Source organism: Panulirus ornatus, chromosome 21, assembly GCF_036320965.1.
Source record: "Panulirus ornatus isolate Po-2019 chromosome 21, ASM3632096v1, whole genome shotgun sequence".
NCBI lineage: Eukaryota > Metazoa > Arthropoda > Malacostraca > Decapoda > Palinuridae > Panulirus > Panulirus ornatus.
This window is the reverse complement of record NC_092244.1, coordinates 2,831,382-2,853,889: the sequence shown is the minus strand read 5'-3', so window position 1 is coordinate 2,853,889 and position 22,508 is coordinate 2,831,382. Positions and strand designations below refer to the sequence as shown.

The 22,508-nt window shown below is 45.3% G+C and overlaps 2 protein-coding genes across 15 annotated transcripts in view; both read left to right on the top strand.

The window, feature by feature from the left end:
* Nca (neurocalcin homolog) overlaps positions 1–22,508 on the top strand; it is a 716,194-nt gene that overhangs the window by 369,931 nt on the left and 323,755 nt on the right. The gene's annotated exons all lie outside the window — the stretch shown is intronic.
* Positions 1–22,508, top strand: part of LOC139756261 (neuronal calcium sensor 2) — a 409,472-nt gene that overhangs the window by 136,971 nt on the left and 249,993 nt on the right. The window lies entirely within an intron of this gene.

Below are 22,508 nucleotides of genomic sequence, written 5' to 3'. Positions count from 1 at the left end.
ACAGTAGGTATCAAAGCCATTCCACCACCTGCCACACCAGCACAGTTTTTAGTGTAGCAGAGGCAGTGAACCACTGCTTAATATGCCCACCAAGACCCTGCTAGAGGAAGGAGTTGTTGGCTCGTGTGTCACGACTAGCACTATTATTGATGGTGTTGTGGAAGTTACTTTTCAACCTATGGTACACAGGAAGGTCACTGCGGCAGACCCTGTTAGGTCCTCTGCGGGTCACGGTCATATGATTATGACTAGCTAGAACCCGGGGAGGTAAAGCCCGCGGCCCAGTGTGCTCCAGTACGTATTGCTGGTTTGTTGAAGTGATGCAGTCAGGTAGTTTGTTGCTGGGTTTAATGGATATACACAACTAGATGGTCGTTCGCCCTCTCAGAGCTGTACGACCCTTGAGCACAACGGCACGACCCTGTGGTATAATGACCTAGATCTTTAATATGACCCTTGAAGGTCACGTCTGAGACCAGGTCGTCATACTTGTGTTGTACCAACGTTCTTACAGGTTAGATATAGACCACCTCGTCCGCACAACATACATCACAAGACAGTAGGATGTGGACGCTGTCTGAAGTATGTATATGAATGTCAAGAATGTTACGAAATAAGAGATAAATGGATAATATGAAACAAAGCGCTGCGCTACCCTTGTTTATCACGACTAACGATAGATGGAGGGAACACACGCCAGGTGGTTCTCCACCGACGCCCACTACCCTGCCCAGATGATAACAATGACATGCTCGAAAATATTACAACTGTGTGTGAGGTGGGTGTGGGGAGACGCGCTCGCACATGTATTTGTCTTGGAAAGGTGGGGTGGCAGTGGAGGGTTCATCAGGAGTGGGTCATCGGGCGTATGGAAACCAATTAGCTCACCGGAGTGACATCAAAGGCAGGGTTGGGTATGCTAATGACCGTCCGCACGTTTGTCCTGAAGACGGACTGACTCCCTCCCCACCTCTCGTCTGAGACATAATATAATCATGTTGCACGCACGTGATGTCACTTTATAATGAGATGTAGTGTGGCAGATGGTGTGGCTGGCAGTTTGGTCAGACCTACACTGACACCCACCGTGCCACATTATACACAAGGTGTTTGTAACAGTCATGGCACTGCCAGATATATCTCATTACCATGTGTAGGTTTTGAAGTTCCTTGAAAAATGACAATGTTTCATTTGATATCTTTATTTGATACTCTGAAAACGAGAGAAATTGGAAAAGGCATCATCTTACTGAGTGTGAACATCTTACTGAGTGTGAACATCTTACTGAGTGTGAACATCTTACTGAGTGTGAACATCTTACTGAGTGTGAACATCTTACTGAGTGTGAACATCTTACTGAGGGTGAACATCTTACTGAGTGTGAACATCTTACTGAGGGTGAACATCTTACTGAGGGTGAACATCTTACTGAGTGTGAACATCTTACTGAGGGTGAACATCTTACTGAGTGTGAACATCTTACTGAGGGTGAACATCTTACTGAGGGTGAACATCTTACTGAGTGTGAACATCTTACTGAGGGTGAACATCTTACTGAGTGTGAACATCTTACTGAGGGTGAACATCTTACTGAGTGTGAACATCTTACTGAGGGTGAACATCTTACTGAGGGTGAACATCTTACTGAGTGTGAACATCTTACTGAGGGTGAACATCTTACTGAGTGTGAACATCTTACTGAGTGTGAACATCTTACTGAGGGTGAACATCTTACTGAGGGTGAACATCTTACTGAGGGTGAACATTGTTCCTGTGTATGAAAGATAACTTACGTCTGGTTAACCAACACGTCACTCGTCGACCATGACAACGTGGTCCATAGCATACTGTTTTCCCTTATATATATAAATATATATATATATATATATATATATATATATATATATATATATATATATATATATATATATATATATAGCGAGTGGATAGTGATATATTGTGAGGTTGTATCATTATCAGTGGACGAGAAGAGCACATATCGTGGAGATTCTAACTGTAAACGAGTCCATTCTTATCTTGGACTCCCCCTCCCACCCTTATCTTCGCAGCCCTTCCTTCCATTCTTATCTTGGCCACCCCATTCTCATTTTTATCTTGGCCGTCGTCTCTCTCATTCTCATCTTGGCCGCTCCCTCCCCCTCCCATCCTGGTCCCTCCCTCTCCTTCCATCCTCTGTCTTGGCCACACCCCTCCCTTCCTTTCCTTTGGTCACACCCCTTCCTTCTTTTATCTTGGCCACACCTTTTCATCTTTTTATTTTCATTTTGATTCGGTTGGTAGGAAGATATGGTTGGGTAGGGGAAGGTATTGTCTTGTGGTGACGGAGAGAGTTAATGAGTACAGGTTTGTGTGTGTGTGTGTGTGTGTGTGTGTGTGTGTGTGTGTGTGTGTGTGTGTGGATGGTTTCCTGGATACATGTTTTTGGTGTCGTATTCATATATACCCGCAGTAAAGTGAGGTTGTATATGTAGTGACGTCGTTGCTTGATGGTATAGGGAAGTAAATTAGTTAAGGTAAGATAAGCATTGTTCACTTTGTAAGTCGATGGAAATTACTCTTTGATATTAGCTTTCTTGTAACCTTTACACTGCTATGTCTGCCTTACTGACTCTGTATATGGTTTACTTTGTTTTTTGCTCAGTTTGCCCCTTTACAGTGTTTCATCTTCATTATCCACGCCCGCCACTCGTCCTACTTTCTTTTCTGGCGACAGTGCCTCTTCCGGCGTGCAGTGTCTGGCTGGAGTGTTTGGTGGAGACATGGTGTCTGGCTGGTGTTGGTGTTGTGGTGGAGGCGTCAGTGAGTCACTCATATTTACAGGGGCAGGGGTGGACGGCTGATTGGCTGGCTGGCTATATTCAGTATAAAGTGACCCCCTCCCACCATCCTCCTCCTCCTCCCAGCCACATCCGATCTTTCTCTGCTAACCACTTTTTACTTGTTATCTTTCTTAATTCTCTTCAGCCACGTCTGCTAATGATTTACATCATTTGTAATTCTCGTAATTCATGTACGACAGACGGATGGAGGAGCCTCTGCCGCCAACACTACTTGCTCTTCCTCCTTCTGGTAACCGGTGACGCGGGTGATGGCTGGGATCCGCTCAGATATAGCGTTAGTTTAGTTGATAGTGTGAGTGAGGGGATGTAAGAGCCTGTGTGGGCTACACATGTAGGCTGGTCCTGACAGGTGAAGAGTTTATAATGCCAGAAGTCAGGCTGTTGTAGCTCTTGTCGGGGACTGATGGTGTGTGGGCTTGACTGGCCACGAATGGCGTGCTCGATGTACAGATAGTAATCGATTACTGTACGAAGAGTGTAACACAGAGGATGGGCTGTACAAGAACTTCCTTACAGTGTGCACACTAAGTGCAGATGGTGAGAGACAGTTGTACCTATAGTATAGCACAAAGGGCGGATGGCAGAGGAACGTCCTGTTGGTGTGCGATACAGTGCAGATATTGAGAGTATTACACCAGGTGTAGGGGCAACAGCGGGCGAGAGGTACAGGAACGTCAGCAGAATAAGAGGTTGTTTGGCTCTACATTGGGACAGTAAGCGATCTGCAGCAATCAACGTCGCTGGTCCTTATTATTGTACCAGGCCGCCGCCGCTGCTGTGTTTGGTGTGCAAGCCTCGCCATCCCTGATATAATGAGACGCGGCTTAACTCCTTTACCATATTGGGAGGACGCGGAGGGGGGCCTTCTGGTATGGGGGGATGGGGGTCGGCCGACGACCGTCGGTCGAAGGAACCCTCAGTGCTGTCCAGCCATCACACACACACACACACACACACACACACACACACACACACACACACACACACACACATGAATCAAGGTCTGAGGATAATAGCATAGTTCGGTACGAGGAGTAAGCTGAAGTTGCGTCATAATCAAATCGTAGGTGTCCCATGCCCGAGCAGCTGTCAGACTTCGTGCATTTCCCTCTTGCTGTACTTTACGTGGTTGAAGGTCTCTTGGGCGTATACATGCTTCTTAAGAGAAGTTCTGGGCCTTGTCTCTCTCTTCATTGGGCATTATCTATCAAGGTTAGTTTCATGTTCCCTTCGGACATACCAGGGATTCAGTATGTTCTATGTTTACAATGTTCATATTCCCTCACCTTCCCTAATGTGTCCCGCCTTGCTTGTAATCCACTCGTCTGTCTACCTCGCTCATCTCAAACTCCTTTTTTCCAAATCTCTTCTTCACTTTCATGTGTTTCATATTCTGGCTTTGAAGGACATCCGCAATATCATGTTAGCCATTCGTATCCCGAAAATCCATTTACCTCCATGGATTCCTTTCTTCTTATCCATTGGGCCAGCCTTTTTTGTGATAGGCGCGTCAGGTGAATTGTGTTGACAGGCTCCAGCAGAGATGAAAAGACTGCAGATTGTGATGGATATTGTCAGAGCTCTGGTGTGCACTGCCAAGACGTTGGACGAGTCCCATGCTAGGTATGAGAGCTTTGAAGGATCTACACAGTACCAGTCATTCTACTCTTTTATGTGTGGGATGCATTCAAAACATTCATTACAAGATAGAGCAGGCCAGTGCTGAGTCTGTTAAAATAGTTTGTTCGTTTGTTTCGAGAACAATTGATGTTTTTGGTGATGGACGACATACGAGATACTTAGACCTGATGGTAGGGAAGTCTTGCTAGGATTGCAGCCAACCCCAGGGAAAACTAGGGTAGTGTAGAGGTACAGTTGATATAGTGAGAGGAATGTGACCACCGGCAGGCACCCGGAACGTCCCGGGTGAGACTCCAAGAATCTTTCAAGAAGAATGTTGGCAGTGGAGGCACCTTAACGAGGAAGTGATCATCAGGGCTGTGATGGATGCACACCCATGCGGGCTTCCTGCTCCAGAAGCCTGATTGATTAGATAGCGTCAGGACATCCCGGTCAGGGACCCATCGCTGGGCCAGAGACAGGTTCTGAAAGAAACTTTGGCAAATGTCTTGTATCTTTTCAGTTTAAGAATTTAAGATGTAAATGATGAAAACGAGTATGATGATACAATAACGAGTATGATGATACAATAACGAATCTTTTGAAGGAAACTAAAAAAGATCCTGCTGATATTGTTGTGATGATTTTGGACAAATAATGCTCGCGATAGAAAGGACATGTCTTGGATGCTTTACAGTCACTGAATATTAACAATATTCGTCATGAGGCTTAAAAAAAAAAGACGAAGACAGCCAGTTGTATAGAACATGGGAATTAGTTAAGCTGAAGTAGAAGGAATTAAAATGTATATCATTCCTGTGTACCAAAATTCGAGTCCTTAGTTGTGAGGGATTGCCTCTGGTTGCAAGCAATGCGAACTATGGAAGCTCAGGCGTTTTACTTTTCGGTAAAAGCAATTCCATTGGAGCGCTGAGGGTCGGTGGTTGAGCTTGTCACCTCCGTGGGTCTTCGTGAATGACATCAGTTGCCCTACAGTAACAAGCTGTTTGTGACGACGATGATGATCACAAAATCAGGTCGTTAGACAAGTAGGGTCCAGGTGAGCCATGGTTCTGGTGAGCGGACATTCCAGGGTTTGTCCTGGCTGGCCTACGACTGATTTCTGCTGCAGTTGTGGCTACTATATTGTGCACTCCTACACATCCTGTTGGCAGTGGCGCAAAAGAGGATACAGAGAGCACATTATTTGCGGCCTTACCTTATATAGATATTCTAAGGTTGTAGACGTTGTTATGTGTTCACACAACAACACTGATATCGCTTTTGATGTTGCGGAAACCGTTTGCCTCATCACAACTGGGGCTCGAGTATTGAACGCGTAAGACCTTGATCTTAACAGAACCAAAGGGACAGCAATATGTTGCAGAGGAGATGATTACCCGTCGAGTCTCAAGGTCTTAGGAAATATTAGACCAGTTTTTGAGATTTTTAAGAACATTTGAGGAGAGATAAAAGGTAATATTATGAGATGATGAAGGCACAGGAGGCGGAGACCGGCACATCACAACACCAGGACCCAGTGCTGCCTTCCCTCATTTTTTCCACACTCCAATTAGACATTTTACGAGAACGTATGTCATATCAAAAGTCATTTTATAGTTCAACAGTTTAAAACTTTTCCCAGGCTTTTATCAGCGGAAGAAGTGTTTTATTTCTTCTTTTGAGAGAGCGCGTATTGTTGTGCCTTAATGCGAGGTTTCTGCTTTAAAGTCAGGCAGAGGGTTTTTGGTGGAGAGAACAGTCATGATGGCCGCGTGGAAAAGTGTGAGAAATGCCCCAGAAAGACGAGGCAGCTTAAGGACACGGCCAAGAGTGAGCCAGTTGAAAACGAGAAGTGGACTGGTCTGAAACAGACGAGAGGAGCAAGTTAGAACGGGGATGAAAGGGGAAGAGTCATAGACAGTTAAGAGGAGCAGGACAGAGATGGAGATGACAGGGAAGAGTCATAGACAGGTAGCAAGGGCAGGGTAGGACTTGGTTTAGAAGGATAACAGGATGATTGTGTCAGGTTCAAATTAGGAACAGTGAAAGAAGCAAAAAATAATTAAGAAAATAGATTGAAGATTGCATGGTGGCGTTGACTAATGAAAAATGATCAATTAATGTTTTTAGATGAGTTTATAACACTCTAGTATGAAGAGAAATACTACCTAACCATTTTACCGCTGGGTATTGTAGACAAGTAACTTTACATAGAGGAAAGGGATTTGTTTTATTGCATTATGTGTGGGTCTGGTTGGTGCCAGGCTTAATGCTGAATATGAAAAGCTTGTTACTTGGTGGTGGGAGATCTAAAGGACTCACGGGTATTAAGTTAGTTCAGAATTTCTTGTTAATTCTATATTCACCTTACCATTATTCCCGAGTTCAAGATTCTGCAGGCAAAGTGAAGCCTTATTCCAGTAGGTTAAATGTTGCTCACATGCAGAGACTCCGCCGTGTGTTTGTTCCAGCCCCGCTTACTGGAGGTGAGTCCAGGTGTGCGTATGTTGGAGCCTGGCAGGCATGCTCCAGGTGGGTCCGTGTGTATGATGCAGCCTGGAGTGCTCCAGGTGGGTCCGTGTGTATGATGCAGCCTGGCAGTGCTCCAGGTGGGTCTGTGTGTATGTTGGAGCCTGCAGTGCTCCAGGTGGGTCCGTGTGCATGATGCAGCCTGCAGTGCTCCAGGTGGGTCCGTGTGCATGATGCAGCCTGCAGTGCTCCAGGTGGGTCCGTGTGTATGATGCAGCCTGCAGTGCTCCAGGTGCCTGCACGTTCCTCTTCACACTTCTTGCGTTCGGTTTCGTCTCGTGTCGTCATTTCCTCACCCTGTGGATTTTTCTGCAGATGTTCTCACTCTTGCCTCCTCTTCATCCACTTGTTCATTTCATGTAGTTGGCCTCCGCTATATCTAAGTTGTGTACCAGCTGTTGTCTCGCCCAACATCTCGTCCAACAGTATTCATCTCCCTATTATCTTTGTTAACTTTTTATACAAACACTTGATACATACACTTGAAACTGGTGGTCGTAATTCAGGGTCAACACTCCCTGTTAGTCTATTGTATGTTCTTGTTGTTGTGTGTTCATTGTTTGTCGGTCATCGCATGTCATTATTTTCTTTTCATTAGCATCGCATTATCGTTATTTTTTTGTTGTATTCTTGCATTTATCTTCATGGTTTTTCTACTGGTTGCTCTTTTTTATCACTTCACTTACGTTTATTTACTGACCTAAGCCACCGCTCTTATCGTTGCTCGTACCCTCTTGAGCTCGACCTTGCCCTGACATTCGAAGTGACCTTTAAGGGTCAGGTCAGAGGATATGCCATCATATCCAGAGGTCGTACCCTCGTGCTCAAGAGGCTAATGACGGTAGGCACGTTTTTTCCCTACTGTCTGCCTCGTCCATCTTGTCAGCGTGGGTGTGGCGTTGTAGCTGCAGGAGGGGCCACAACCGCTGGGTTGTCGTGTTGTTGTATGATAATCTTCCTACCTTAGCCGGGGCAAGGCTCCCCCCCTGCGTGTAACTCATGGCTCCCGCTCTGATTTCATGGTGTTATCCCGGCCCCCCCTGACGTCACTGTAAATCTACGCTGACCCTCTAGTAGCACCTAAGAGTGCTGGTGGCAGTTTCGGGGGTCACCTTGGTAGCAGATGACCCCACGAGACTCATCACGGGGTTTAAAGACGGGCTTTGGTGAGTCTTATGTTCAGTTTAGTTGGTGGAGACCCATTAGTCAGGGGGCAACGTGGGGGACCTGTGTCCCGCCCCCGCCCCCTCCTCTACCACACTGCAGTCTCCTCATTCACCAGAGATTCTCTTGCCTTCACAGTCAGCTTTAACTGGTTTCCTGGCCTCACGCTCAGCTTGAATGGTCTTGTGGCCACACAGTCAACTTGAACTTTTTTTTTGCCTCGTACCCAACTTGAACGAGTCTCATGGCTTCACAGTCAGCTTAACAGGTCTCATGGCCTCTCTTGGTCTGCATGAATGGGTCTCTAGACCACTCAAACAGGATCTAGAAGATCTGGTGGCTTAACAATCAGTCTGAGATGGTCTCAAGACTTCCCAGGTTGATCAGGTCTGGTTGCCTTAGTTTCAGTTTAGACTGGTCTCATGGCCTCGCTGTCAGGTTGGACTGGTCTCGTGGTCACGCTGTCAGGGTGGACTGTCTCGTGGCCTCGCTGTCAGGTTGGACTGGTCTCGTGGCCTCGCTGTCAGGTTGGACTGGTCTCGTGGCCTCATTGTCAGGTTGGACTGGTCTCGTGGTCTCAGTCTCAGGTTGGACTGGTCTCACGGCCTCGCTGTAGGTTCAGCTTTTGTTACGTTACATTAACTGGTCATGCAACTCCTTATTGAGGTTGATCTTGTGGCCTCAAAGGTAAGCTGTTCTTATGGTCTCAGGATCATTCTGTATTACAATTGTCGTGACACAAGCAAGTTTTGGCTTCGTCGCTTCAGAGAGCGTATTTCACACTGGGCTTGCGCCGCGTGTCGTCTGCCATGAGAAAGGGCAATCCTTTAGGGAACTCCTGAAGAAACTTCAAGAAATCCACCGAAAAATTCTACGGCAAATAGAAACTGTACATAAGAAAGTAAATAAAGGAAAATGTGCCATAGCTTTCAACCTCGTATGTCTTCAAGAAAATATTCTGCCTGGCTACACCAATATATATATATATATATGAGGGAAGCGATATGTGGTTTCAAACTGCCTTGTGTATGTTGGATCACATATCCTGTGTTTCAACTACGTCACTGATAACAAGGGTGACCCATTTGACAGCGACAGTAAGACATTTCCTTGTGATGGCGTGACCTTTGACCTGGCCCATAAGGGCTAGGTCAGAGACCAATCCATCATACCCAAAGGTCACACCATCGTGTTTAATGTGTTAGATATTATATAGCGAGACATGGTCACAGCGCCGTGTTGCTCACTAATGTATGCGTCTGGTGTGTGTATGATATGGAATTAAACGAAAGTGTTTTTAATAATATGATGTTATTATCATCATTATTTGTAATTTCACTACATTTTTTACTCTTCTCTTTGTCACTTGTAAATTTTGTTTAAGCAGTATTATTGTTTCTGCGGTTTTTAGGTTGATTTTTGTTTTGTATTATTTCCCTTATATAGTGTGTGTATATATCTGTCACGCTGAATAAATATAACACTTCCCCTCAAGGCAAGAGCGTGAAGGCTGCCGTGTATGGAGACATGTGAAGCCCAGACCGGTTACCTTCCTGCCTCACAACAAGGCTCAGCACCTGTGTCATCTATACAGCTTCATCACACTGCTGCCACCACCACGCGACACTATCTCCACACACTACAGGTCAGGTTATAAGGGAGAGCCACCTGTCAGCACACCACATGAAACCACGCACAAGTCTGAACACTGCCGATGGGCGGATCATACAGACAATGATACCAACATCAAACATGGTCACAAGACCTCCAGTGGTCGCCACTTACTCTATGGAAGACTTATCAGTCATTCATGATTTAGTTTTACGTATTCACGAATCACTAATCTAATCCGTAAACAACAGCTACACAACAGTGCCTCCATATTAACGACTAACTAACACATCTTCCAACAGCCACTGAAAATAATGTTACTAATTCTAGAAAGGAACTCAAGAGGCAGAGTATCTGTTATGTTGGAACTTAATTCATTACAAAAGTTACACGAAGGTTTCCAGCTTAGTTTGCACACACACACACACACACACACACACACACACACACACACACACACACACACACACACACACACACAGAATATTCATTTGTATTTTTCATCATTGTTCATGATCCTTTATAGCTGACCCGGCCAAAGGACGTGTACGTTTTTGCAACACTTGTCGTCCTCTGGTAACGTATCACATCTCATTCTTCTCCCATGAACTACCTTGGTGGCCAGTGTGGCACGGACGGTCCGCTAGTTGTGCCAAATTTCATGAAGCACGTAGGGCGTATTGTCAAGAATTCCCATTAATATCTCGTGATAATCCACGAGGCCCGTGTGACCCACCCACGTCACGGATGGTTCGTGTTGTGTTTCCAAAAGTGTATCGGGCGGTCCTCGTCTACTTCCCAAGATGGTCGCTGGTATTAGAATGTCAAACATTAGTTTCAAGTAAGATTTGCTCAGATTTCAACCATAGCTGAAGACTCATAAGTTGTTTAGCAAATTAGAAATTTTCTTTGACATTTGGCTCATGCTTCTACAAGATGGCCTGTCATCGTAAGTTCACATGATAAAGCAACTCAGGTTCGTGTGAATCTCCGTGATAAGACTGTACTTCACATTGTAGGACGACTCGTTATGTGTTGTGGTCTGCGTTGTGCGGGTGTAGGTAGGGTTGTGGGGTCGGTGGAGTAGTAGCCCAAGGGATAAAGTTGCCCCGTCAGAAGAGGTGTTCCCTCCTGTCCCTCATCGTCTGAGTGAATCCCTCCCACTGGAGGGCCTGAGCACGGCCCTGTGTGTCAGCAGCCGTGCCGGCACGGGCCGCTCCTCCTTACCTGCTATTGATCCCGCACGGTGGTCCCTCTCCTCATGACCTGTGTCTCCCCTGCCAGCCAGCCAGCCAGCCACCCGCTCAGCCCCGTTACTCTTGTCTCCCCTGCCAGCCAGCCGCCCAGCCCTGTCACTCCTGTCCTCCCCTGCGAGTCTTGTCGCTCCATGTCCTCACCCCTCACACACACACACACACACACACACACACACACAGCTACATTACTTACGGTATTAGAAAGGCCACTTTTCTAATCCTATGCAAGCAGTATCATTCTTTAAGGACAAACACTTCAGTGCCAGCATCACCACCGTCTTAGTATTACCATCAGCACTCACGTAGCATGAGTAACACCACCGTCAAGTGTTAGTGCCATCAACGTCGCCTGTCACTCCCTAGACCAGCACACCGCTCTCCTGACGCAGACACCATCTACCACGACCAGCGTCTCACTAGTCTCCTCCACCAGTGCCAGGCAGTCAGCCTCGCTGACTTTCAATTGGTCAACTACATCGTCAAGGTAACGACTTCAGGTTGTGGTGATTTCCCTCCAGGGGAGTTTATTTTATGATTTTTAACGGATCCGATCTTTCTACAGATATGCGATCGTTCAAGTCTGGTTTTCTACTAAAGTAAAATTCAGTCGTTCGAATCTTAATATTTTTGTTGTAGGGTATGTTCAAATATGAAGTTTTGGACACATTTAATGCATGAACTTTTATAGATTGGGTTCATGTTTGTTTGTGAAGTGTAGAGTGAGGAGGTGAGACAGGTTCCCTTGTGTGTATGTGGAGAGAGAGAGAGAGAGGACAGCTGGAGGTGTAGTTCAGGATAGGGATTTTCAACCAGGGTTCCCCGGGACCGGAGGGCTCCGTCATCAGTCCTCCGTGAAATTGCGTAATAATTAAAAGAGAAAGTTATGGAAGCTCAGTATTTCATGATTTATGGATGGAGCTCATAACTTGAGCATGCTCAGAGGTTGCCACAGAATTGCTTACGATGCAAATTCTTGCTTAAGAAAGAAGGGAGAATGGATGGAGACGGTCAAGGTTCTAGAGAACATTACCTGTTGATTACATTATGTGGAGGACGGTGGGTCCTGACACGTGTGATGGAGTTAGTGGAGGTTCCTGGAGAGACGGTCACCGCCTTGTACTGTCCCTCCTCACCAGTACAGACAGACAGACAGATGTGTCGCCCAACCTTCACCAGTGCAGCAGAATCATTCTCTTGTTACCAGTTCAGTAGTAAACAACTCAACTGTAAACTTAAATGAATGAAATACAGTCGTATTTTTTCAACGATCTCGTTTCACGATGTCAGATTTTTTTTTTTTTTTTTTCGATATTCTTTGCTGTGTACGAACGATCACGCGGTTCTGTGTGGCTTGCTTTCAGCACAAATCTTAATTGGAAGCTAGGGAGTAAAGCTAGGGGGAAACTGTTATCATACAGCTTTCCTTATCTGACCAGAGCTTGGCCACAATGTAGGGAGTTGAGGCTTGCATGGAAGAGGCGCGGGTCTCGCCTACCCTCCTGCCTCAGCCTACCTTATGATCGGATGATTAATTGAAGTTATTAGATCTGAAATGACCCATCGTCAATATAAAAGTTGATATAAGTGAATGGTGATTATTTGACAAAGGCGTGAAATTTGCGTAAACAAGATTTTTGGATAAAACTGAGTCTTTGAATTCCACCAGTGTGTTGCAGCCGGCAAGACTGAGTGCCGCAGCTCGCCAAACAGTCGTGGTATCAAGAAGTTTCGCATTTTATCTTACGAGGTTCTTCTTTATAGCTACAGCGAACTCTGGTTTATTATATCTAGTATGATATCTCTATTATGATATCTAGTATGATATCTCTATTATGATATCTAGTATGATATCTCTATTCATTTTGAACATTAGATTCTTCAGTGGTGGTACGCAGACAGTATAATGTTCTATAGAATTCATTTTTCCATCACGTGGATGGTCAGTTTTCCTTCGTCATTGAGTGACGTACTTCCGGTCGAAAGTTTGACAGTTGAGCAGTTGTGAGTTCGTAAAGTAAATGTCTCAAGATATGACGTGACAGTGACACTGACAAAATCATCCGCTGAGCATTTCAAAGTGATGGTTACTCGTTTTATAGTTAAACCTTTTGAACACAGTAATGAGATCTTAGAACACGACGGTACGACCTTTGAGCTTGATATTACAAGCAAGGTTGGTTGTGTTTAAGGGTCGTAAGGTTGTGCTGATGTGGTTAAGGAAAACATTTACGACATGCGTGATTCTTACACTAGCTCGTGTGAGGTTGTCTAGTGTGATAGCACCTTTAAGGCAGGATGGTGCAACTGTTCTGCATAGCACTAGGGTGTTGGTGCTGGTCCTGTCTCATGGTGGCGGGAGAAAAAGAAGCGGAGAAATTCGTGAACCTGCCTAACATCGATGGAGTATTTTTTTTTTAGAATGTTTTTGCTTGTGTGTCCGTAGTTAACAATGCAATCTTTTATATGGTGGAGAGAGGAGGAGGAGGAGGGAGAACTACCAGTCTTGGCAGTGAGCTGTAGTATACAGTGACTCATGGGTTGTACTGCCTTTCTCGTAAGACGAGAGGTTGCGCATCAGACGGAGCATTGATATTACTTATCAGAAAGTATCACAGTGGGCGTGTTAAAACCAACAGACAAATGGAAAGAATTGTCATAACGAAGTTACTTGCCAGGTTTTCTTTGAATTGATCTAGCAGCATTGTCGTGGGTAACGACGCTTGGAAATAGTTAACTGGGAAGCCGCAAATGAAGAAGTTACATCGTTACGTGATTATGAGAGTATTTACCGCTAATGATGGACGCCAGTAAAAGATGCAGTTGATGAAAGTTGGGCCAGCAACCGACCAGCCCCGGTCATGTGACCTTTACTTCCTGAATAGTTTTTTCACAGATAAGTTGGCTGTTTCGTTTACGTTTTCATTCCTCTTTCTTAACTCGTCTCCTTCTCTTGTTCACGACTCCAACTGCCATGGTCATTCATTTGAGACGCTGTTATGCATACGTCGTGACACATCTTGATAATAATCCTCTGTTTGATGCCTGTACTGTTTTTACACTGTTAATGTCCCTAACTACTGGAGTTGGCCGTTATGTGTTATGTGATTACGACCACTAGCGTAATCACTGGGTCACCGACTTCCAGATGTGGGAGTTGTATTCCTCTTTTGGCTTTGCTCCTGTTAATGCTTTATCCCCTGGCAGCTTCCTGTGGCTTCATCTTTCTAACTAGATTCTTTCGTCGTGTTATGCTGGTTCATCATTCTTGGTTTTCCTTCGCCCTTGTGGCTCCCGTTATTATCGTTGCTGTATCTTCAGCCTGACGCTCTAGTGTCCGTGTCCAGGCAAGTTTTGTTGATTTCGGTCGTTGGTTCTGTTCATTGCTGGTGCCTTGGTGTAGATGGTCTTCCTTCCTGTACCTTGTGGTGACGTGTCGGGAACATTCATGGTGAAACCTAGCGCTTCCTTTGCTTTCATCATCCTCTTCTGTCAGAGCTGGCAGCCTCGGGGAAGTTTACGTACATTCAAGCCATCGTTTGTAAGAATAGCCAAAGTCTCCTCCTGATTGGTGGAGAATGACGTATTCATTAGTAATAAACACTCGACTGATTGCACAGTGTTATAGAGAATGCGTAAACGTCTTCAGACGTTTCAGGAAGTCAAAGTTTGGGGTCATTATGAAATTGGAGAAAAAATAACTCCTAGATAACCTTAAGATTGTTCTTTGTCGTGAATTTCGATCTTAGATTCTCAAAAATAGTTCAGGACATGAATATTGTCGTGGTGTTCCTCATGCCATCATTTGAGATTTTTGAATAATAGTTTAAAGAGATTACTGTGGCAGGTAAACCGTAACTTATTAGAGGTGATAATCCTTTTTCTTTTCGCATACAAGTTAACAGGCTTGACAAAACGGTTTAAATGAGCTGGAAGGAGCTAAAACGAGGTCAGAAATTCAGCCTTTCAGACAGTGTAGAACCGTGGATAGGTTATGCTCAGGTGGGGAGGGTGGGGACCTACTCACCCCACGCGCCGCTCTGGGGTAGTAACTAAACCGGGGGAAAATGGCGCTGTTTCTCTGTTTGTCTTCATGATTTACCGTGTGGTAGGGTGTTGGCATCCGTACAATACTACACAATATATTGTCTATTTAAGTCAACATTTGTATGATACATATGTACATTATATAACTTCATATAGAACATTAAAACGATGATACATTGCGTTTCAGAAGGTAATGATGTGTATGTTGCTTAATACCTGCAGTATATACGATGATGGGTTAAACAGTTGATGCAGAAGTTATCACAGGTGGGAAGTTGACGAAGAGGGGACTGAGGGAGTTATGGAAATATCTTGGGTCAGAAGTGAACCAGACAATACTGGAGAGAAAATGTATGATGGGAGAGGTGTTGTGACGAGTGCATAGCTGCATGATAAGGTTGTGAGGGCAGTACAAGAGTGTCTTAACTTTGACGAAGGAATGGAAGAAACAGTGCCCAAGTTAACACGCCAGGAAGGTGCTGAAGGTGACATGACATTAAAGGTTAAGAAACATGTCCAGGTTAAGATAATGGACGGTTAAGGAAAGAAAATGTGTTATACTTAAGTGACAGAAAGTAGGTAGTCAGGTTGAAAGGGCAGTATGGAAGTAACGTTCCCAAGCTGAGAAGAGTGAGGTGAGGGAGAGGGTTCACTGATGAAATAGTAGTTAGAGGAAAGAGTCTCTGGCAAGAAAGAGAAAGGTTTTTTTAGGTTCATATATATATATATAGAGAGAGAGAGAGAAAATTATCATATATATATATACATATATATATATATATATATATATATATATATATATATATATATATATATAGAGAGAGAGAGAGAGAGAGAGAGAGAGAGAGAGAGAGAGAGAGTAGGTGGCTGAATTGGCAATACAGGGAAAGATGAATGCTCTTGAATAAAGATAAAAATGAGGGTGCTTAAGTTGATGTACTAAAGGATATGGAAAATGTCCGATTGAGAGGTTGTGGTCGCCCAGGTTGGCAGAAGAGTGGTGTAGGAGGGTAGTGGTCGCCCAGGCTGGCAGGAGAGTGGTGTAGGAGGGTAGTGGTCGCCCAGGCTGGCAGGAGAGTGGTGTAGGAGGGTAGTGGTCGCCCAGGCTGGCAGGAGAGTGGTGTAGGAGAAATGTGCGCTGATAGGAAGGGTGAGGAATGAGTGAGCATCGTGGGTTTAATTAAGGGAAATTGAAATAATGGAATAAGAATAAATACATCTGGATATAAATGAGAAGCAAACTTACGTGAAATGGTAGAGGAAAATTGGTTTAAGGTTCAAGAAAGAACTGGTGGAGAAGACAAAGGAGAAATGGTAATGCGTTGGCCCAGGAGAATAATGTTAGGGAGATGCCGGCTGTACCCTGGAGATGTGCTCAGGGCCACGACTGAGACGAGACGAAGTGAAATGAATAAAAGAGTAGAGGAAATGGGTCGGAGAAGAACGATTCCTGCCATTCTTCCTCTTGAAGGAAAGAAGAGAGAAAAGTAGGAGATCATACTGTAAGTAAAGTGATGAAATTTGTAGATATAAGAAAGGTAAACATGTTAAGAATAGAGTGAAGGCTTAGTGAATACCAGGAGGTTTACTGTCACTCTTGACCTGAGGAACTCCACAAGAATGCCTCAGGTGTTGATCATTTACGAGTGTAGATCAGGTTATTGTATCTGAGATTCCATCACTACCCTGGTACAGGCACAGGAGACGGACCACTTTATTGTTAGAAGAAGCATCTCATTGACATGAACCTGGCAGTAAATAGGAAAATGAGGTTACAAATTCATAGAAATAAACCATTCAAATATTACATAGAAGATGGATAGTGAAGTATAACCTTTCAAGATTTCACTGTACCGTGACTCGTTCTTCAAGAACTGGGTTGTTTATGTTGCTTTTGATATGTATTTTACTGGTTTGTAGGGTTCACCAGGTCCGTCACTGGTATTCAGAAAGCGTAACAGAAACACCAAAATTTAGTATACTTTGCGCCCATGATGACTGTCTTGCTGGAGGTTATGTGTGCAGTAGACGGGACATACTGTTAAGCCACTGCTCCAGTCATGATGGATCATGGGATGGAGTGGCCAGAGGGGGTGTTTGTAGCACGAAGAGTTGACGACCGAGTGCAAGTAAGAAGTAATGCCGACGGCCTTGTGGTTTGTTGAGTCAAGTTGGACAAGTTGAGTGGGAAAGTACAAACTACTGGAAGGCAGGAAACAGAGCAGATCCTGGTGAGTTTAAAGTTGAGATAAAGATTTGATGAAGGAATGAATTTTGATCTGGAAATGATGATGAACGAGGTAAGGTATCCGGCAGAGCGGTTCTTCATACGTACAGTAACTGGTGATAGGAGTGCGGGAGGAAGACTGCCTCCACCCTCCTTAATGAACCCTGTATATTTTTATGTGGACGGACCGTAACGTTTTTTGTTGTTAGGTTTATAATAAACTCCTGAGTGTACAGACACAGACGTGACCCTGCACCAGCAAGATATTAATGTGAGTGTAAGAAGCTCGTCGTAGGGCTACGATACTGCTGTATAGATGTGAGTGTTGGTGTAGGAGCACACACGCTCACCAAAGGGTACACCATCTCCACCAGTTGGTCTGGCAGAGACTTGGCAACATTTCCCTCATGGGTCCTCCTGCATCAGGCAGCCAACGCATCTCTTATTGTATACACCTTCTTCATTATGAAAGACAACTAACACAATTTTGACATTGAATGAATATGATGACTGAGATTATAAAAGTAGATCTGGTAGGATTGTCGCCACGAACTTTAAGAACATTTGAGTTTGGTAAATATGCAAATTAAGATAGATGTATATCGTTTAGCGGAGGAAGATGGAAGTTGGCGGAGAGAGAGTACAACATGAGTAGTGTGGTGGTACGGGTCGATAGTACCAGTCTTTGTCTTCACTGGTGCGACGCAAAGTGATGCTACATTCCAGTAAGACGGACTGTATTACGGTGTGTGTAGAGTTGTTAAGAACTGTAGAATTGTAAAATTCGTCTCATGCATATTTAGGTTCTCTTGTAAATAACCTTTTTTGAATGATTACTGTTCCTTAGGTACGTAATCTAGGCTAATGTTCCTTTACTGCGTGACGTGATAGTCGACGAACAGCCAGCATCACAGACAGGAACATTTGAGTGCAAGTTACGCTACTTTACTGTGGTACTTGTACATAAATGTGAAATATGTAATGAGTAATAAGATTTATTTCGGAAGAGGTGAATGGTACTTCTTGAGTGACCATACTGTGTGGTATGGTGAAGGTGTCACCATACATTCAAGTAATAGAGTTAGTGGCACAACAAAGCAGACACCAACAATTGTTTGGTGCATCGCCCTCTCTCGCCGCTCACTGATTTGTTAATTGATTTGATATATACAAATATTCCAACGAAATACATGAAGGGAGGACACCGTTGGGTGGTATACACAGTTTTATCCCCGGAAATTGTTTTACCGTGGAAGAAGAGGGTCAATAAGAAACGTCTGGTGTGAGGATTAACGTTGGTTCTTGCCACTCGAGACACAAGTCTACCAGCAGCTTCTCTAACGTTTCTGTGATCATAGAGGAATATTTTGCATCTTATTATTGCACAATCTAGGCATGAGTCATGATAGCAGAAATTCATAGATAAAGTAAGATGTTTTCACGTTGGTCTGCTGGAGGAGTTACGTTACAGGCCTTAGTAAACCAGTGCTCCACGTACAAGTGTAGCGGCTTCAGAGCTGTGTCATATAAAGGGCACCACGCCCGCTTCCGACCCACCTCTCTTACCCCTACTTTTCTCTTATAATCTAAACACACACACACACACACACACACACACACACACACACACACACACACACACACACACACGCTTAACCCAACAGTTAGTATTTGTCTACTTTCAAGCTTTTACAGCACCAGACGCCTTTAAATGCTATTTTGGATTGTTTGGATTAAGATGTGTGTACGTCTATATGTTATGTTCTGCATGTGTGGTGTCGGAGGCAGTAGTCACCCACCACCTCACCAAAGCTCTGACCAAGCTCTCCGCTTGAGGACTGCTTCCTAAGGCTGTTTGATCCTGCACATCCCTTTCTGGAGTGATGGCCAACCTGGCTGATCTGATACATGTAAGAGAAAGTCAGGTATAGACCAGTGGTAAGGCTCAGGGTATTGAGGAAGGAAGAGCGGAAAACTTGGTATGCCATCTATGGTTCTGTAGATGCCAAGAAGGTGTCCCGCTACACTCCGCTGGTATTGCTGGTAAAGACACATTTGGCAGCTATCATCATACCCTCAGGTAGTTGCCGTATGATGTGACTTGGTACCAGTGGTGTAGAGCTTTGAGTGAGCTTCTTCCTGGTATTCAGGTTGAAGTACTTGAAGTTGATGGGACACACTGAGGTCGGGGTGACGGGGAAGACCAGGAGAGGTCGGTTCTTGGACGGGTCGGGGTCGGGGTTGGGGGTAAAGGTATTCATTAGGCGAACGAGTTTAGCCTAGCAGGCCAGCCTCTCCCTCCCCGGGGGTGATACGCTCGTAGGAGGCCGACCTTTCTCTGTCTGCCAGTCCCTGGGGCCTCCTTCCACAAGGTCCCCGACCCCCGTTTGTCCGACCCTCCCTCGCTACCGTACCTGGCTGGCTGCCTCACCCACACGTGCTCCTTGCTCCTCTTACAATCCTTCCAGTCAGCCAGGTATTAGAATCCAACAGGCTCCTCCACCTTCTGTTCCCAGCAGGCGTAAAATCTAAGTCGTAATGCTCACAGTCTTGTTAGGAACCTGACGGCCCCACTCTACATAGAGTGGAGGCTCCACCTCATCCGTCGTGGTCATGACCTTTCCTGAGCCAGTCAAGGTTTTGTGTTACCTGCGTAACATGGCAGACGCTCGAGCATTGCTTCGTGCATCGTGTCGCCATCATCGTCCGCTTCTCCTACGGCTCGCCATTTCTCGCTTGAGTGAGGTAGCGTCAAGAAGAGATGGCTGAGCCTTAGAGAAAAATTCCTCACTTGGCTCCTTGCTTTGTTCCTTCTCATAGAACGTAATACAGGAAAGGAGAATTTCCAGCCACCCGCTTCAGCTCCCCTTAGTCGCCTTGTACGATTTCACTGCCAGTAAATATGCCACAGTGCTGCAGACAACAGAGGTGTTCCATGGACACTTTAGTAGTTTCTAAAATGACTGAAAAATCATGACTGGTCTCAACGTGTTGTTGTGCTCGGCAGGTGGTGGACACTGTGGTGATCCTTCTGTATGGTGCGTTGCGTCCCTGACATTAACATATTACTCTGAGAAATGGCTGATTAACATTATGTTTACTTAATCTGTTGTGTGGATGAAAGACATCTACAACACTGATTGTTGTAAGCCTTTCTTCACATTGGCGACTATGTTACTCCAGCTTCCTGCGGAGATACAAAGATTATCTGTGATTGTTTGATCCATTACTCACCTGGATGTTCTTTGTGACTCCATCTCTTACAATGGCGTCTGTTGAGGATTTTTGCTTTTCATCTGTGGAGCCTTTTAGTGACAGGTCTAAACCAACCACGCAAGAAATGCCACTACACTTTATTGATTGTTAACAACAAGGTACCTGAAATTGTAAGATTGTCTCCACATTTTGCATCTATGAAGGACTATGTAACGTATGTGATGGAGCTTATGTTATGAACCAGTTTTGTAGCAATCAGTTTAGTACAGCCTGCTAGCAAGACAAAAGCCATTTCTGACCTCTGTAATCCCTTCTGTAATCCTTTTCCGCTACAGCCGAAAGGATGATCATGGGTTTACACGATAAACTAGCCGATGATGCCGGCACAATCCCAAACCTGTGGAGATGATAAGATGTAGATGTTCACAGGTAAGTGATGTGAGGGTGAGTGTCGTGAGGCACTAGTGTGTCAGTGTAACTGGAGAGATTTATCATGATATCCTCAGTACCTGGAGACGTATCTTTCGGTGCGCCAGTCTGCGTATGGCTAGGCCTGGATCCTAACACAGCAGCTGTCTTATATTTGACGTATGGAAATACACGCCTCTCTTCCATACTGTCGGCATCCAGAAATTTCATTATCTATATCATCACGTGGAAGTCTCGATGTTAGCAGGTGGTCGTGTGTGTGTGTGTGTGTGTGTGTGTGTGTGTGTGTGTGTGTGTGTGTGTGACGTGGACAAAGGCAGTGTCCCCGGAGGAGGATGAGCGGGTCTAGCCAGCCCCTGGAGACACCTCCAGTGGGGCTGCTCTCTGTCTCAAACGCTCCTCAAGTTTTATTCTAGATTTTTTACTCTTTTTTGTGGTGATTACGAGGGGAAAGATGAGGTTGTGGGAAGAGAGGAGAGGGGAGGGGGAGACTGTGCCCCTCACGCGGGACCCCTCCCTCCCTCCCTCCCTCCCTCCTCACTACTCTAGTACCTCCCTACCACCCTGACGACCTCTCTGGTCTGGTCGTCCCTCAGCTTGGTACTAAGTGTCATCTAACGTCTGTACACCACTGTCAGAGGTGAAAGCCTCAGCCGCTAGCGGGTGGTTAACGAAGCAGTGACAGTTTTCACTGCGGGAGGTCGTCTGTGCCATGAAGGACAAGCGCCACACGGCAGTGGGTGGCGCCACCTCCCGCCCTCTCGCGGGACCAAGGCATTTTACAAAGTTTGAAATGGAATAATTATGGATCATGTGACACTTGTGGTGGCGAGAGTGGTGCCCTAACATTCTTGATGCTTCTTCCGTGCCACACACTTAACCCGACGGAGGCCGTTGTGTGTGTGTGGCTGCTTGCCGGCGTCACTCAGGTCCCGTCTGCTGGTATGGCAGTAGTGCGTGTGTTTTATGTTCTCACTAGACCAGAGAGGATTGATGGTGGCATCACAACCCACAGCTACAACCTTTAGCCACACCTGTGTAGACATGATCAGTTGACTACGTTTTTGGAAGTTAGGTGATGTACAGTACTCTCTCTCTCTCTCTCTCTCTCTCTCTCTCTCTCTCTCTCTCTCTCTCTCTCTCTCTCTCTCTCTCAATGGGTGAGTTTGGAAGCCTTAATGATGATAGACGTGTTTTATAAGAAGCGTTAAGTAAGGTCAAGCAAGAGTGCCGGCTGCAACGTGTTAATGTAAGGGTCGTCGGTGAAGAAGTGATGTAGGTGAGGGGCGGTGGTAGTACGAGCCTGGGGCTCGCTCAGCCAGAGGCGGATGGAACCTGGTCGTGTTGCTGACAAAATGAACGAAAGGCGTGGGCATCAGGGAGTTGGAAAAAACATTTTGTATACCGCCAACACGTCCGTAGCTCTCTTGTCCTCTTCTGTAGACGTTCGTGAGAGGAATGAGAAATGTTTGTAAAAATAGTTTGTTGAATACGGCAGTGTTTTGGCTCTCGTTTGTATCAGTACCCGGGACCTACCCTTCTGCAGC